The following is a 19,549-nucleotide window of genomic DNA, read 5'->3' on the forward strand; positions in this document are numbered from 1 at the left end:
GCGGAAGTTGAACACACGCCAGAACAAATGGACGTGGTCAGCCCATAGAGGGCTCCGCATCCGCAGCGGCTATTCCGTGCAGCGGCTCTCTAGCAGCGAGGGCGCCACCGCTACGCCACATGCAGACAGCGGCCAATAGCCGCTCCCACCGGTTTCGTATATAGGGACCCGCTCTGCCCTAGTCCAGTCCCTCCCGAATGACGAACTTCGCCGTGACATGTACGCTTCCTTCCCACTATAACCTGGCCTTGTTCCCTCCCTCTCCCCAGGGCCCCCTTTTTCCTCTTCCCTCCTTCTCCCAGAGCGGATTTTCCTCCATCCCCCCCCCCTCCCCTGGGACCCTGCACGCCATACTTGCCTGTTTCCTTCCCACATCCCTCCCTACCTGGCCCTCTTCAGCACGCCCCCCGCTCATCTCCCCCATCTCTTCCCCTCCCTCCCTTCTTCAGGTCTCCCTTATCTCCTAGCGCCTGGCAGATCCTCTGTTTTGATCATCATCAGTGTGCCACATCAGTGTTGTGTTTAGTGCTGTTTCTCCTGTGCGTCAGGAGGTGTGATTTTAATTGTGTACTGCCTTGAGGTTCGCCGTCAGTGTTACGTTATGTGCTACGCCATCTTTCGATACTTTTATGCTCCAGTCATACTGTGCCTTGTGTTCTTTTAATCATTGCAGTGTGTGGCTTTTTGTGTGTGCTACTTTTAAAAAGTTTTTTATCGCCTTCTTACAGTCACCCCGTTTTTTTGTCTATCGCCTTCCATGATGTTCTCCCTTTTTTATATCTATGTTCACCATATTCTCTCCTTTGTTATTTTTAATGTCTTCTATTGTTTGTTCTATGTCTTTCGGCTGAAGAGCAGCGCATATGCTGCTGCCAACCCGCCCCGATGGGGAATTGAAATACAATAAAGGAAAAAAAAACCTAGTCCAGTCAGTCTGGTACTCGCTCTGGATTGAGTTTCTATCTCGGTGGTACTGCGTTCTTGTCGTTGTTTGTTGTTGACTTTTGCCTTGCTCTGGTTCCGAGGGGATTTATTGTTGGTGTTTGGTGTTGTGTTTTCTATAAGCCTCTGTTGTTTATCTCTTCTTTGTTGTGTCGGTCATAGTCGGTCGTGGGCGGTTGTTGTCAGTTGTCGTTGGTCTGTCGTCCGACTCGTCCTTGTGTTTACCCGTTAGTGCGTGCCCCACCGCCGGCAGCTTCCCCGCCTGGCGGCTCCGATCCGCAGCCCAAGGCGTTCCCGCAGTTGGTTGTGGTTACAACAATCTGCTTCCGAGATTCTTTCCTATTCATACACCCACATCTTTGGAAATTTGCTGAGACAATTCATCTAGAGGATATACATGTCACCACGGCCGAAAACTCCAACAATATACTGTTACAGCTTGTAACAAAGAAAGGGATCCCCTTACTTGGAAACAGTGGAGACACCACAAAACCAGGTTGCCCAGTATAACTACATTCACCAGTAAACTGAAAGGCATAGCAGTAATGGATGCAGACCATAAGAATACAGTGAATGTTTGGCAGCAGTCATCGTCTAGAATTTAGAGGGATACGCTAAATTGTGCAAGGAGACAGATATGTGCTTAGTAGCAGACACTTTTGAGAAATTCTAGAGTGTATGTTTTGACACAGACACTCCGATCCTGCCTTCTGTTATACTGCGCAAGAGCTTTTGTAGGACGCAATCTCAAAACTGCATGTATCATCATGTAAATGTTGGCTGATGGTGATGCGTTGCTTTTTTCGAATGCGAAATACACAAGGAGCCTTGCTAGTGCGTCCACAGTTATACCAAGGTGAGTAACCCACAATTGAGTGGGGAGGACTACAGGTTTTTTTACAGTTCGAGATACATCCTTTCCTTGGATATAAACAATCTCTATGTGCATGCCACACAACTAACTGTTCCATTTGAAGCGTTCTGATGGCTCTCCAAAGATAAAGTAGTCTGACTGAAGGATGAGATCCAAGCTACGGCTACTGACATTGGTAGAGATATCTCCTGGAGTAAGACCTGTAATAGCTTATCAATTTACATGATGGGCACAGCGACTCGCCATTGTGCCTGGAGCGTTTAGCCTCACGAGCGTTTAGCCTCATTCCTAAGCTGAAGACGACGCTGGGTAATAAGCAGAAATACACTCTACACTAAAAAAAACCTCTACCAGTGTCTCACGGTCAGGATGCGTCTTCTTTGACTCACCTGCAGCACCTTCTTCGACCAGTCCCCTGGTTTAAGGAGTACATTCATGTTAATATCAAGAGGAGGACTCTCTTAACGACTGACTTTGAACAAATAATTTAGTTTTCGGAAAAACAATGGAGGATGTTAGAATCTATTAAAAAACTCATTTAGCTAATCGTTGGGATGGGCGTTATGCTGCAAGAGATTACATCAGCATGCGAAATTTTTCACAGACTCCAAACTTCAATGAAGGGTTAGTCACTGTGGGGATGGCTAAGGTCTCAGTGGAGTGCACGAAACCTGTGTATATTGGTACATGTCGGTTAGACCTCTCCAAACTCAGCTCGTATAGCTTACACAGGATACGGTGGCCGATGTGCAGCGGCGTTCTCTTCCAAAGCGCTGGGCGAGCTCATCCCTTTGTTCAGAAGGAGAGGCTGACAAGCGTTATCTACCTTTCAGCCGGTCGGCGATGACAGAATCGAGGAGCGAGTTCTGCAATTTTTCGCAAACGATTTTACAGAAACTATTCGGTAAAAAAAGGTTCATTTCTGCATTACTTGTACCTTTATATGTCACGTTCATTATGATGTCCCATCATTTTATTAATGGCCACAGCTATTGTGATATTTACGTTGAAGTAAGACACTGCACGAAATTCTAAAAGGTTTCCAATGAAAAATAGGGGTCGCTATGATTTTGAGTTTGGTGTATATTACATAATATGTTGCTGTATATAAAATTTAGCTAACAAATTCGAATTTTTCTTTAGATTTGGGTGGAGGTCTCTCAACAATCATGAGAGAACTGATCTGATGTAATGCACTCGTTTGCGATAGCACCGCGCATGAAAAAAAGCCAGAGTGAAATATCCACGACATTCTTCATACTTCATAAAATATTTGAGATATCGAAATAGGATTTTGGCAAATGATTTCACACTGAGAGGAGAGGACCTTTCCGTACGATTATTACCCAAAACTTCATTAACTACGGTGTTATTCACCTAACTAAAGACTTTTCCCATGAAAGAATCTAATTTTCAAGGGTCAATTATAGCTGGTGAAAGAAATGCTATGGGTTTTGGAACAACATAAGTGAAGTCATTACGTGTATATTTTTTACTGAGGATAACCTTTTCCATAAAATGCAAATCTTACTTCTCCCCAGTTCCTCATTTAATAAACTTCTGAAACCACTCTTTCAGAATATTCTCGCAATTTCGTCTGCACATGTTAGCGAAATGAGACTGTGTAAAATCCAATGATTTTTGGCAAAAGAAGCAAATTTTAATATGCCAACAAGAGAAATGCGTTGGTTTTACTGAAAATTCCCCACTCATGACACTGCTCTGGAAGTTACAAATGGTTAATAAATCATGCGAAAATAATCGCTGCGTTCTCAGCTGATTTCTTTTTATATACTAACCAAAGATGTGATAGATCTTTCTAAATGCCCGCCATGCAAGTATCGTTGAGAAGTGGTCTCGCTCGATATTTACAAAAAGTGAGTGTAGGCTTCAGTCTAGGATGGTACTTCCCTTCCAGCAGTCGGCATTTCCCACTCCAGCGCCTGCTTCCAGCCCCCACCACTACCATTCTCCTCACGTGCATCCTGCGGTCTACAGAGCTACCGGCCGTGGTGTTCTTTGTGTGGTATACTGATTCTATCACGAAATACAAAACCAATCTTTGCTGATTCACTTGCATACAGCTGGCTGACAGGATGATGAGCAGAGGTGCAGGGGGTAGTGGTGGCGAGGTGCAAGAATGAGAGGACAGCATGCACGGCATGGGTGTGCAGGGGCAGAAGTGTGGGTGGGGCAGGGTCAAGGTGGCCTTCACAGGACAATAACGTGATGATGTCAGGGTTCTGTAAACGTCCCTAGCATGAAGCCAGATGCACTGATGGCGAAATTACAGAAATGTGTTTCATGATAGTAAAGAGCTGATGCTGATAAAATGCTGATGCTGATGTCAGCATTTGTCTGCCATGAAACGGCGGTAAGCCATTTATCATGTATAATTTTAAACAGATATTTTATAATTTGAGTTCTTCCACATGCCTGTAGGTCCTCATTCACCATGGGGCTTAATTAACACAGTGCATGAATTAATGAATGAATATAGAAATATTCTTGAGGCTATGATATGTGTGACTAGTAAGAATCCATTATACTGTCTTTTACATTACGGGTACTATGTGTCAGAGAGTGAAACATTTGAAAGATAGATCTAGAGGCCTTGTCCTTAATGTTTCTGATGTAGTATCTCCTGAACTACGTGCTGTAAAGTGATATAATTTTATCGGTTCAGCGGCACTTGTGAATATTGTCTGCAAAATATGGTGCGAATGGTGTGAATAGCAACAAAGTAATAAATTTAAGCCGGCCGGTGCGGCCGTGCTGTTCTAGGCGCTTCAGTCCGGAACCGCGTGACCGCTACGGTCGCGGGCTCGAATCCTACCTCGGGCATGGATGCGTGTGATGTCCTTAGGTTAGTTAGGTTTAAGTAGTTCTAAGTTCTAGGGGACTGATGACCACAGATGTTAAGTCCCATAGTGCTCAGAGCCATTTGAACCATTTTGAACCAATAAATTTGAACGTCTCCAGAACGAGCCAGTTCTCTCACAACAACTCACTCTTTATGATGTTACATCTCCTGAACTGTGAGTCGTACACCGATAGAACATTCTAGGTACATATAATAGCATATATGGACATTGTCTGCAAATAGGTTGTAACAAAAAAGCGATAAATTCAAACATCATGCATGAAGCGGGATTCTTTTAACGGATCTCATTGCTTATGACATCATATCTCCTGAACTACGTGTATTACAATGATGTAATTTTCCACTTACATTCAGTTGTTTATGTGCATACTGTCTGTGAAACGTGTCGTGCGTAGAACTGGTAGTAAAGAATTAATAAATTATAACGCTATACCCCATTCGGTACATTTACGGCATGAACAGCAGGAAAAGCAGAAAAGTAGTAAGCGATCATAATTTTTCCTTTCATTATTTTGGAGGGGTTGTCAGCGACAGAAAACTTTGTAACGTTTTGAAATCATGGAAGACACTATTTGCTCTTATTCTAAAATATTCGATGAATATAGTCTGGGAATTCACGTGTTACAGCCAATACTTTTTTCACACCCCTCCCTCGACCCCCTTTCAGAGATAGGTGGTTACCGCCCCCCCTCCCCCCTCCCCCCCTCCCCCCTCCCCCCTCCCCCCCCCCCGGTGATTGTCACCTACGACTAAGGTATATGTGTACCAAGTTTCGTTGGAATCGGTCCATTCGCCTGGCAGGAGATATGGTAAACACACACGCCCATAATTGTTAGAAATACTACTCCTCCTCTTTTTACTTCGGCCATTGTCTAAATTTTAAATCAAATCAACTTTTTATTAACAACTACACGAAGTTCACTTTACAGATTTTTCACATTTTGTTTTCGATTTATATTCAGTCATGTTTGTTTTTATTCACTCACTGCACTACTTTTTCGATTCCTCCCTTCGTCACTAATAAGAAACTGATGTTCGAATCCACGACGGGTCTTGCTTTGTATACCACTGCCAGCGGGCAACCCAACTAGTGGCGAATTACAGAAAATACCAAAACGGCTTTAAATGGTCCGCAATCGCTCAGAACATTTCACAACACTCGAAAGTACTCTGGAATGTTCCACAATGACCTGAGATGATCCGGGATATTCCCGAACATTCTGGAATCTTCCTGAATGTTCCATAGTATTCCCGAACTTTCCAGAAAATCCTGGATAATTGTGGAACATTCCGGAATGTTGTGGAATGCTTTCGAATACTCTAGAATGTTATCGAATATTCTCGAATACTATCGAATGTCCTGAAATGTTCTAGAAATTTCTAGAGGGTGAAACTTCCCAGCATGCCTTCAGGTAAAAACGGGAACCTTCTTGGTGGATGGGGGATAGAGATTACAGGGACTCGTTTCTGAGTTTTAGCGACTGGCACATTGTACACTTACTTTTATAATATGTATGCGTGTCTTTCTCTTGTTTCTAAAAATGTTTCCTTTTTATTTGTACTAAGTTCGCATATTTGAACCCCCTGCCTCTGTTATTGGACATTATTCTGTAATAATACCTGTACAACTTACTACCTACTTTTAATTGTTTGTCGCCCGATTATGACAGGCTCTTTCTCTCTAGTGTAACCTACTTTATTTATGTCTTTGTACCTGCATCTGGCACCATCTGGCACCTATTATCTTCAGATTGCATCATTACTGTGTATACATTGCATGAGCACGGATCGTCTCCCAGTATTCTGTTCCGGGGTCTTCCTTAGAGATTATGGTCGTATTCTACGGTGCTGTGACTGATGACCTACATGGCACAGGGTAAATCGATTGTTGCATTTTTAACTATTCTTCTGCAGGTTTATTTTCGACAGTTTCCGTATCATCTTCTACGGGTCCTTCATGTTCGTTACTGCGTATATTAGGCGTATATGACGAAAGCTTTTTGGCAGTAATTATAATATTTTTTACATGCTTTGGCCTCATTTTCGTTTTATATATTTACATTTTCGGCTTTTCTTTTCTGTTGTACTTCCAGATAATATGATGATGCCCTGCCCAGGTGAAGCGCGTCGTTTTCGAACCAACAAAGAACACTGTGCAACCTGGGACTGTTCTTTAATATTGAAACAGAGCTAATGGCATGGAGAGAAGTGAGGCAGTCGGGCTTCATACTGCCAAGTGTGGGCAGTGCTTGCCGTCAACATGAGGCACCAGGCACTGGCTGCAGCAGTGGACACGATTTTTCTCCGTGAATCTATAAAAAACCATGCTGTGGTGAGTGGGGAAGCCATAATGGACAAGCTATCTCCATTGTAGATTTTTGAAGACAATACATAGTGCTGAACTTTGCTCTCATGATGTGCTAACAGTTAAGTCTGCACTAGCTTTCTGGGACTATCATGGCTTTATGTTGATAGCACATGGCCATGTTATTGTGGGCCCGTAACTGTGAAGCAATCCTCATATGATGGAAATGTAGTTTGTTGAAACATGGCGAAGCTGAATTCAGGTCTAAATTTTCGTAAAGCAGTGCCTTATTTATGTCAATAGTCTTGCCACAGTGGTAGCACCAGTTCCAGTCAAATCACCCAAGTTAAGCACTGTTGGGCTTGGGTAGTACTTTGAAGCCCTTGTGAGGCCAATTGAGAAGCCGTTTGATTAAGAAGTAGCGCCTCTGGTGGCGAAAGCTGACAACGGCTGGGCGACTGGCTTGCTAACCACACGCCTATAGTCTAGTGATGCCTAATGGCTGAGGATGACAGGGCGGTCAGTCGCTACCAGTAGGTCTTCCGAGGCCTGTTCGGGCAAACCTTAGTTTTTCTTTAGTGACTTACTCATGGACCTGTACTTTAGGGATAAGTTTTCTAGTGTCTGAAGTTATCTCTCCTTGACTCTTTCTCATTCCATCCGTGACTGGGTAATGTGTCACTATAGATTGTGTCTGTCAGTGTGGTGCTTCTTCAGCTGTTGGGCTTTGATTGGGTGTCTTTGTGTTTCTCTACCAATAAGTATTGAAGGTCAGTAGTATTCTTGCCCAATTTATGATAAAGTGTTCTCAGTTAGGCAAGATACCTGATATGTATTAGGTGAAGGCTTTCGGATTTGGTACATTCATCTGTGCCTCTCTGAAACTTTTCATTGCTATGGATGAGAGTTATTGTACTGAGCCTTATTTTTATTGTCTTAGATGTAAAGGTCATTTTACAAATTGAACGCTAATTCTCGCTTTCTGCTTTCTCACATTTGCTCCAGTTTATTATATGGTTCATTTGGCTTTGTAAAATCAAGTAGCATTGGGTTAGGAAACTACACCTACACAACCCCCAGCCATTTACCACTCCTTTAAGACATCCTGTACCACAATTTGGTAACAGAGTGTGGTTGTCGGTGGTGAAGGTGTGGTGATGGTGGCACTATTAATGCAATGAAATTATGGTTGCATCTCCTCGCACTCACTGTTCTCTTGTTACAGATGGGGCAGTTAGGCCGTCTGTGGTCCTTGTTGGCTAAGAGTGGCAGAGCTGTCATATGAAGTCACCATTTATGACAAGCCCCTGCAAGTACAGTGTTGACCCGCCAACTGTACCAGGTGATGGTGGAGCCGCACCTGTTAAAGTTAGGTGAGCAACAGGAAGTAAAGACGTTGTTACCATCCAATGAGCTTTGACCGAAGCAGAACTGATTGTACAATTTTTTGAAGGTGAGTGCCCTCTGTGCCTTTAAGACGGTTCCAGAGTGGGGTGAATCACAAACAGGCTGAAAGATTTAACGTATTTGACTAAGGAAGGAGTCAACAACAATAGACTAGAAGAACTGCATGTTAGGAAGTGGCATGCTCTTCGCTAGCTTTGTATAGAGAAATAGTATGAACCTTGACACGCTGCAGGAGAAGAAAAATAATGATGTGAGGGAATTAGATGCCTAGGTGATTTCACCAAAGCAGCAGAAAACATTTCGTTACTTGAAAAGTTCTCTCTTGCCATATATTTCACAGTGTAAAGACCCTTTTAAAGCATTAAGTGATTGAATGAAAAACACACGACACTCGCCACTTACTGTTAATAATCCCATCCAGACAACTTTGTAAGTTTCCCCTCCTACTCATATGCTTTATTCCTCGTTTATTTAAGTGACTGTAGTTTCATGTGCCCTATAAAATTTTACTTTGTATAACCATAGGTGTTTCACTTGCTTGTTTAGTCTCACTTGCAATGTTTTAACTGTTAGTGATACTGGACCTATTAAGGACAGGATTGTATTGACTAGTCACTCTCTCACAGCATTTCATTTTTTTCTTCTCAGAATATTTTTGTAATTTGTCAGGAAATCCACTATCTAATTTGCCACATATTTTATCTACAGTAGATATTATTACATCCCACATAATTGAAATAATTACTCTAGTTTTCGTCTTGAGCCACACATATTTATCTTTGTACCTGACGATAGCGTACTAGCCAAAAGGCGGTTTTTTAAAATAACACAAAGCAGAATATCACACAACCTACGTGTGTTTTTTTCATTCATAATGGCTCTTAAGATTAGATAAAGGTTCTTGTACGTCAATTCTATATCACTCGTTTTCGATGGGATCATCAGTACCAGAGAGATGCGGTTGGTGATAGCAATCGTGTCGGTATATGTGATCACAACAACACACTTCATCTCAAGTGCCGAATGGAGAAATAATGTATTCTTATTACCGAATTTTAAGCTGGATAAGATCGCGTCTCAATGGTTTGACGCAAGTCAGATTAAGGAACAATGACGCACATGCACAGCACGTCGCCTGTCGGATGGTTTCAACATCAGGTCCAAAGGCTGGACTTGGTCTGAAAGGAAAAGATAGATTTAGCAGCTACACGTCAGCACAGATGCTGAAGTTTGGCTGATGGGGTACTTCTATCGAGATTTGTGCGTCGTCGAACACGTCCGGTTCCTCATGAATAGGAGTTCGCATCTCTATAAACGAGAACGTTCTGAGTCCCCTCAAATGGACTGGCAGTATGACATACATGATCTTACACTTTATGTTTTTACTTTGAGGTAGTCACAGCAACAAAAGCCTAAATTTTTCATATGTAACACTTGCTTTGGAACTGATATCGACCATCCTACACATGTATCAATTAATACCTTTATGCGATAGAATATCTGGTTTGCCAGCAGGTTCCACCGCGCATGCGAGTCTTCTGTTCTAGTGGTACAGTCGTGCTCTTGTCAATAATGCACTCTCATACAGAGGTAGCCGCGCGATAACGTGAGTCATTCTTCAAGAGTGTCAGGATACATATGTGTTTCTGGTAGTGTTAAGAAAAGTTGAGGTTAATGTTACGATGACAATTTATTTTGGTACACCTTGCTACAATGAAGGAGTGTTAAAGTGTTCACTTTGCCTCTGCCCATGACCTGTTTACGTTTACACTGCATACGTCAAAATTCACGGATCTGCCAACAGTGGGTGCCAGTAGAAGTCAGACTTTCGTATGTTACTACTGGTTATCCGTCATGAACTAGCTGCAATTTAACTACAAGGAATTACATCAGATGCGTTTCGCTTTTATTTGTAAACCATCTTCCATGGTTATTCTACAAATTGGATACATACGTTTGTTCATTTTTGTTTTTTACTTTAAAAACAGCGTTTTTTATAAAGTTGGTGTGCAAGTTACTTACCGTATTTCTTTACATATTCTGGTCCTTCTCTCCTTTTTAGCAGCGGTTGATGTCGAAAGACTTCTATTTACCTTTGCACTTGGCAGTTTTTGCCATTCTGCTATATTTCTTGGGCTGCATTATTTACACTTCACTTTTTTTAAAACTGTTTCTCATTCCACGCAGAAACAGTGAGTATGTCTGCTCGTTTCTTTTCGTTCACGCTGTGAGTGTTGCCAACCAGCGTGTGAAACTACATTGCGTGCGTGTGTGTGTGTTTCTGTTTGTGATTGTGAGTTAATGAAAATTTGTGAAATTGTCTTGTATGTTAGGTAAAGGCGTGAGAGGAGTCGGGGTGGGTTGAATTTTTTTTTTGGGGGGGGGGGGGAGGGGCGGCGAGCGGGAATGGGCCTGGATGATGGATGGTGATTATGGGACAGAATCTGGGAAGAGGTGGTAGTCGTAAAGGGTGCCTGTGATTATATGTGTATATTTTATCTTATATTAAGAGTTCAATCAGTTTAAGGAGTGCGTCGTTTGGCAAGATGGTCTGATCATTTATGAGCTGTTTCTTTTCTGTTACGGTTTTTTGGATACGGTAGTTTTCTTGTAAGGTGAGGTGTTTTTTGTTGTTGTTTCTCCTTATGATTTCTGTGTCTGTGTCCCTGGACGAAATTTTATGTTGGTGTTGCTGTAAATGTTTTGCAAAAGTTGAATGGTTTGTCCTTTACTCCCATGCTCTTACATGTTCTTTGTATCTGGGGTCAAATATGCTCCTGGATTGGCCTGTGTACCTTCCATCACATGTACTGCATTTCACTTTGTATATTTCTGACTTCTGATGTAGATTAGCTTTTCCTATCGTTTTTGGGAAGTACTGCTGAAAAGAGTTGTTCGTTTGGTGGGCTATTTTTTGCCTTGTTTCTTGAAAATATAGGATATTCTGTGTGTGTATTTCTGGTTGTATGGCATTGTGTACCATCTTGTACTTTCTGTTCCCTTCACACTTTGTGTTATTTCTATTCTTGTATTTTGTGTGTTTGTTTGTGTGTGGTTTTGTCCTTTTTTGAGGACAGCTGGGTTTTTGTTCTTTCCTCTCTCTTGGTTTCCTTGTTCAGCTTTGTAACTAAGTTCTCTTTCTGACCATTGTTTGTCGCTATTTGTATTATGGTACTCATTTCTTTTTTGGAATTGTCTGTGTCTAATGGTACTGTGTTTAGTCTGTGGGGCATGTATCTAAGTACTGTCTGCTTTTGAGGAATGGGGTGTTGTGGTGTCTCGTGTATAACTGTGTCTATTCTTGTCGATTTTCGGTGTATGTCAAATGTGTGTTGGGTGTTTTGAATCTTTATGGTGATGTCCAAGAAATTTAACTATTTTGCTCTTTCTCTATTGCAAAATGTATTTTACCATGAACAGAGTCTGTGTGTGCAACTGGTCAATTTCAGATGTCATTGATTTACCTAATCCAGTATAGGATGTTGTATCTGTTAGGCACTATTTTGTTAAATATAATCTGTTCTACATGATTCATAAATATTTTTACTATGGTTCTAGACACTGGGGATGCCATTGGTAATCCTTCACTTTGTAAACAGAATTCATTATTGAACTGAAAATAGTTCTGTTCTATAATAATAATAATAATAATAATAATAATAATAATAGTTCTGTTATTATATCCAGAAACCTGACTGTTTCTTTGATGTATTCATATGGAAGTGTACTATGGGTCTTAAGATCTTACTCTATAATGTTTATTGTTTCAGTTATTGGTATATTGGAATATACATTCTCTACATCAAATGACAGGAGGGTGGCTGTGTCTCGAACTTGTTTGTATTTTATGTACTGAATGAAACTTGTGGTGTTCGTTAGTGTTCTGTCCTCTTACAATTTGTAGTTTTCTGATTAGATTTTTAACACGTATCTTGCAAGTGGGAGAGTTTCTATTATTCACAATAGCTCTGACGGGGAAATCTTTCTTGTGTGGCCCTGACTGGCATCAGAGGGAAGGTGCACTGGGATTTGTCTGTAGCAATTTTCTTCCTTCATTGTTTTCTATTGTATGTTCAATTTCTTTCAGAGTGTTTCTCAACTTCGCTTGGATTCTGATAGTTGGATCTGATTTCAGTTTTATAATTTTATTTTTTCGTAATGAACTCTTGTGTCCTACTGACGTATTGCTCTTTATCCATGAGAACCACTGCGTATCCTTTATCTGCCTTTGTAATAATGGTGTTGTGTTCCTGTAGTTTCTTTCTAAGTTTTGTCAGTGTTATGTAATCTGTATTGTTTTGATTTTCCTCCGTTTCCTTTCATCTGTATGATTCTGGAATATCCTGGATCATTTCGGAACATTCTGGAATGTCGTGGAATGCTTTCGAATGCTCTTGATGTTCTAGAAATTTCTATAACACGAAGCTTCCCATCCCTTATATCTTCAAACGGACGCCCTTCACGTAAAAAGGTAAATCTTCTTCATGGGTGGGGGATAGAGGGCCACCCCACACATTGATCGTGCCGGGAGTCATGTCTGAGTTTCAGGATCACGCGTCTCGGAGGTGAGTGTATTCTTCCGTGCGTAGATCTTCCTGATTCAATCTTATGTAAGGCATTCGTTCCTCTTCTATTTTTGCATACACATCTTCCAGGAATTGTTAGAACAAGCGGGGAGTGTTGAGAATGCGATTGTATGTTTCACTGTCTCTGATAATTAAGCAGTAAGCATAAAACTCCTTAAAGTGATTTTTTTGTCTGTTCCTACGCCTGTTTCAGTTTGGATTTGTTTCACATTAAAATCATACCAGTCCTCTCGGTGCATAAATATTAATGGATATTAGAGGGCATCATATGAACGGTGTGTATCGCCAATCTTTGCAATCCTTCTCTTCTTCGTTGTACAATTGTGTCGCGGCTTGTGTTTTTACTGTACATAATTATGATGGCAATTTCGTTTATCTGAGGTTAATTAAATCAACGTTCCGTGTTCTCCGTGTGGTCTTTTGTCGGCTCGAATTACAACTTGATAGTCTCAGAAATCATTTGTTTCAGTGCTGTTTTAAATATGTGAATCAGTTGATTGTATTCAGGTAAGATCCTCTGAACACCTTGGACTACTACTCATCTCAATTTCTTCATGACTTCCTTGGGTAGTGGCAGTAATGATCTCATGTTGTGATACATTTGTCCTTGGAGGAAAAAAAACATAATCGATTTCATCTCTGTTATTGCTGATAGAAGTGAAACCAAAAGACGTCTTTTAGAAGCAGACGTGGTGCGCTTTTATATTTTGAGGAAAGTGTTTTAATTCTGGAGTTCCCCTGGTCATGTAATGTAAAAATACCTGCAGAGGTGCTTGTAGTAATGGTAATCGAATTTGTCCATTCATGAAAGAGAATCCTTGAGTTTCCCCACTGAGGTTTCTTCACGTTGCATAATTGGCAGATGTTATCCATTTTTCCGATTTCGATGTGTTTATGTTTGTTATATACTTTTGTCGGCTCATAGTAGAATGTTTCATTTTTTAGGTTGTACTGTTTAGTTTTCCTCGGCCACACTTCTCGTAGGGTGAAATTTTCATAGCTGGCTTGAGTTTGTAGTCTTTTATTATAAGATTGTGGGGAAATGTTTGATTCTTCAGTCCATTCATTTCGTTGTTTTTTGGTTTTTCTGCTTCTCCCGGTGCTTATTGTCGTTCGTTGGAAGCTTAAACGTGCTTCGTGCTCTTCTTCTGTTTCGGTTTTTCGTTGGTTTTTTTTTTTCACCGTTTTGCTTCAAAACTGGCAAGATCTCCTCTATTACGTTTGGGCATTTTCTAAAATTTAAAGCAAATCTACTTCTTATTAACAAATGCACTAAGTACATCTTACGCACTTTTCATACTTTATTTCGATTTATATTCAATCACTGTAGTAGTTTGACTGCTCACACTTCACTGTTTGTTTTTATTCACTCACTGCACTTCTTTTATGCTTCCTCCCTTCGTCACTGACGTTCTAACCCCTGACCGGTCTTGCTTTTATTCCCCTATCAGTGGGTAACCCCCCCCCCCCCCCCACCAGTGGCGAATTCCCAAAATACTGAAAAGACTTCGAATGGTCGGCTTCGGATGGTCTACAATGTTTCAGAACGTTCCGCAACATTCCAGAGTGTTCTGTAATTTTGCATAATGATCTAGGATGTTGGGAGATGTTCCAGAACATTCTGGAATCTCCCGAATGTTCCAGACTATTTCTCAACACTCCACAACATCAGGTATTATTGTGGAACATTCCAGAACATTCTGGATTGTTGTGGAATGATCTTGAACACTCTGAAATGTTCTCAAATACTTTTGAATGTTCTAGAAATTTCTTGAGGGTGAAACTTCCAAACCTTTATATCTTCAAAAGCACACCCTTCAGATAAAAGCGGGAACCTCCTTCATGGATCGGAAACAGGGGGCTAACACACCGTGTAACTCCCTTGATCGTACTCAAACTGTGAGTTGTAGCGGCACACACATCGTACATTTAGTTTTACAATCTACACATCGATTATTACATTATACTGCTAATATTATTTGTTATATAACCTAAAACATTGAGTTTAAGAGTTTCTGTCAAAATATTCTTCACTGGAACGAATGGAGTTGTCGAACAGAAATTTTTGCTTTCAGTAGTATACTCCAGCAAATAACTTAGAACTCCTTAAATGTTCTGGCAGATCGATGAATACATAGTCACCTATTGTACGTACATAACTCCTTTCCGAATTACGTTAAGTTCTACGAATAATTGTACATATCATATTCAAACTTCGCAATATGTTCTGAGAAAAGAGAAAAACTTCTAACAAGAAAGGATAATGAATGTATGAACTGTGCAAAATTTGTTTGCAGTTTTTTTGAATTGAGCTATGTAGGATGTTGTAGAATTGGCACCAGATATAACTCATATAGCACACTTCAATGTTCTGAGTGATACTGATCGTGTGAGAGCTGTTCCTTAAAGAATCAGCTGTAACATATATATTGCGTATGCAGATGTGGCTGAACTAAGCTTCTTTAAATCTAATTTTTAGGATTTCCAAGCAATCTTTTGATTTGTGGCTAACCCTGCCAGACATTTTGTACACACATACATTAATCCTTGTTCCATAGATCATGATTACGACATTTCGTAATGATGTGGAACGTGTCACTTTAACATAAGTTTTCTTCACACAAAATAATTAATTTTTTTTACAGTTACTACTTATCTAAAAATTCACGTTGACAGCCTCTAGTGCTTATTCTGAATTGTACATAATTATTCTCGTTAAAATTGGTATTAATCCCTTTGTCTTGAATCAACTACTGATATTTTCAAATGTAGGGGAAGTGGTAGCACAATTACGTTATGTGCAGGAATAAATCTCAGACAGATGACAACTTCGACTAATTCTTTTGTCTTGTAATGTTTTCGATATCACGAGTGGTATATATTACACGTTATAAGTGTTCGGTTAGACTTTCATGTGATATGGAATACTGGTTTCTTAATCCTCTTATAATGCAGATAAAATGCTGATCACTCTGTAATCACATTGTAAGTATTTCAATAAAACTCGTTTTGTGTACAATCTATCAAATTCAAAGGATAGTTGTTACTGCTGACCACTTTAATTGTACTTCATCGAGTTACTATTTATCATATTCAAGAGCGTGTTTTGTATTTTAGTTTTCTAGTATATTACTCCCTTTATCTTTCTCTTGAAAGAGGTCATCTTATGGTGACTTGCTAAGTTGTCAAAACCATTAATGATACCATTTATGTAATCAGAGGGTGAAATATACAATAATAGAAAAATATTGTTACTTTCTCATAGTTGCGATGAGTGAAACATTGTAACAGTTTGTGAGATGATTGGCGTCCATAAAAAGTCCTTTGATTGCTCTGAACTGACTCTGGAGAACTGCTTCATCCTTTTCCTTTATGACCCCAAGGGTACACAAAATGGCGTAACTAGCGATTGAAAGCCAGCAATCGTGTCTTGAGTGTTGTTGTGGTGGGTATGCAGATAAGTGACAGGCAGAAAGATGAGAGAGGGGAAAAGAAACGGAGTAGGAAAGAGGAAAAAGGAAAAGTAAGAATGGTGTAATGGTACTTGAATTACGTAGCCATTACGGCACCTCAACTCAACCTCTCGATACCAACAATATTCTATTGTGTTTCTGTAAAGTAGCTGACATGTTTTTATGAGACAACATTCAGATTTGATTTCATTAACGTTGATATACTTTGATGCATCGATATGTTTATGTTGCAATGATATTATTCTTATGTGTATTCTTTCTTTTGCCACTATGATCTTTGATGCACTTGTAACTCTTGATTTTTGGGCGTGTAAGCAGTTGTTAGAGAGTCGGACCTTGAGAAAGCCAAGTGTTGGACGTCATGTTGGAAAAACGCATATTGTAGTCAGCTTATAAAATGTGAACTTTAACAGTGACTGTGAGGAAGATGTTTTCAAGTATGTTTTGTATTGTGAAGTGATGTTCGTGTGTCACGTGATATTGCAACAAAAGCAATAAAAAAGAAGCGTAACTTAAATTCGAAGTGCTGATTATTTTTTACATCACCATTGTGCTAACTTTGAAAGGGAAAATCTTCTAGAATGGTTTGTGAAGCGCATCTATAAAACTTTTGAATTTAGTAGAAATAAACCTAGGCCTTTTTGCATCCGAGCTTGGAATCATCACCACCTAGATTTTCGACGATTGAGCCATGATTCTACTAAGACACCAACGTTGGAAACACGAAAAGATGAGTGCCTAGTTTATTCATTATTACATGAAATGACTTTATTAACTGTGCTTCAATGACACCTGCAACATAATAACTATGTTGTTGCCCGAAAATGCATTATTTAGCAGCGTGAGCAACTCCACAATCATTAAATTTTGACCTTTGTTGTGGTAGGGTTGTTAGAAGGGGAAGGGTTGGAAGTCACTAACATGGACGGAGTCTGAGATAGAAACCACGTGAAACTGCAGACTGTACTCTGATGACAAACAGTTCAATGCTACAGTCGCTTTATCTTGTTTTCGGCTTGAAAATGGAACCACTATAGTGTGGCAAATTATCCAGCGCAACGAAAGTGTATAGCGTACTTTCTTCGTTCGATGTGTTGTTTGTTATGGGTGGTAGGGCACTGCGGGTTCTGGACAAATCGGCTGACGAATTATCTGTCAGCACTTTATCCCTGCTATCGTATGATAGGGAGACAATTCTCCATGTCATTGTTCGTTGACAGCAGCTCCAAGGCCATTCCAGGAATATAACATCCCGCCAGTTACTGAGGTACTGGAGGAAATGGAGGATTGGAAGGCAGGGTCGTGTCACACCCCCCACCCTGCCTGCACTTACACAAATTTTACATGAAGCACTCCCAGACCCATGCAACTCTCAGCCTTCTCTGCAGCCAAATATGGTAAAGTAACTGAACTGTCGAAAAATTCGACAACTTTTTATACATTACTGATTTCCAAAATTCGTTTAAGGACTGACTCTCCAACTGTCACATTTGTAACTTTGATTAGAAGCTATGTATCATCGCCATAGAATATTGGAATTATTTTACAGCAAATTTCTCTACAAATAAATAAAACCAACATTTGATTACAAAATATAAATACAAAACAGGAATTCTTATTGGCTGAAAATGAGGTTTTTACCTTAAATGCTATCCCACAAGCTCTGAAAACATAAATAAAAGCAAGCTCACTATCACATCCTACTTGCTCCTGTCACAAGCAGATTGCTGCAGTATACAAAATGAGGGTTTAGCGCTACCAGCAGATGACAGCACTGAAAAATCGACCTTAGTTCGATCTCTGTACCATATTAACATATAGATCCACAGCTAAAATCGTTATTAGGTGGGTGGTTGTACCATGAATAAATAGCTCTCACTGTTATCAACATATGGTTTTACAGTAAAGAAATACAACAGAGTTCTTAATTATTTTCCACAGCTAAGATGTTGCAGTGTCCTAAAATTCCTGCAAAGTACTTCATCAGCACAAAAAGTGCAGAGTTTAAACGAAGTATATGGGTCTGAGTTGAGGTTCATACATAAAAAACGCTGTAAGACCTAAATCACTTAACGAAATCTCACAGTATTTCAATTTAAAAATGCAACAAATGTAAATTATTTATTTTATGCACCTAAGATACTGCAATTTAAAAAATGCAACAACTGTAAATTATTTTGTACATCTAAGATGTTGAGAAAAGTTCTAAAATGTCTACAAAACGCGTCATCAGTATGGAAAAGTGCGATGTTTACTTTCCTAGTTGAGCTTAGTACCTGAAAAAAGCTTTTTAATGTAACAATACTGCAAAAAAGTCTTCAGTGTAAAAGAAAGCACAAGTTAATTTTCACATATACACATATTCACAAAATTAGCACACACAGTTCTGAAGTATGTACCATAATGGTTATAAAGTATGTACGCTAATAGTAAATTTCATCACCTAGTGGCAGTTGGACCTAAAACTTCGAAGTCATAAAACTACTCTGACCAAGCTATAACAGCTGAAAAATAAGTCTTAGCTAAGCAGTGAAACAGAGTGACTGAATATAACTAATAAAATCTACTCTCAACACATCCTCAAATAAGATATTTCTGAGGCAGACCAAACGTATAATGTGTACATTGCTGGTTGAGGTTAATATATGAAGAAGAAGAAAACACAGTAAGACCCAAATTGATTAAAGTGGGCGTAAACACATATGACGCGTAAAAGGAAACGCGAGTTAATTTCTAAAAGTGCACAAATTCATCAAATAAATGCCCCAATATTCCAAATTACGTGCCCCAAAGGTAGACTGCAGCGCCTCATAGCAGTATATTTTTTTTAGAAGTTAGGCTTCATAATTTGATGTCGTGAACCTACCCTGACCAGGCTTATAGCGGTAGGCAAATATACAGATTGAATGTAATTAATTAACCCTACTTACCACACACACCCTTGAAGTATATATAGGGTGAATCACCTAAAACTTGCAACGCAAATATTGTGGAAACGGAAAGTTATATTGACGTGCGGTTTTTTCTGAATGGATTGGTAGTCATGAGCTCATATTGTTAGCCAATAAGCAGATTGTG

Source organism: Schistocerca gregaria, chromosome 4, assembly GCF_023897955.1.
Source record: "Schistocerca gregaria isolate iqSchGreg1 chromosome 4, iqSchGreg1.2, whole genome shotgun sequence".
NCBI lineage: Eukaryota > Metazoa > Arthropoda > Insecta > Orthoptera > Acrididae > Schistocerca > Schistocerca gregaria.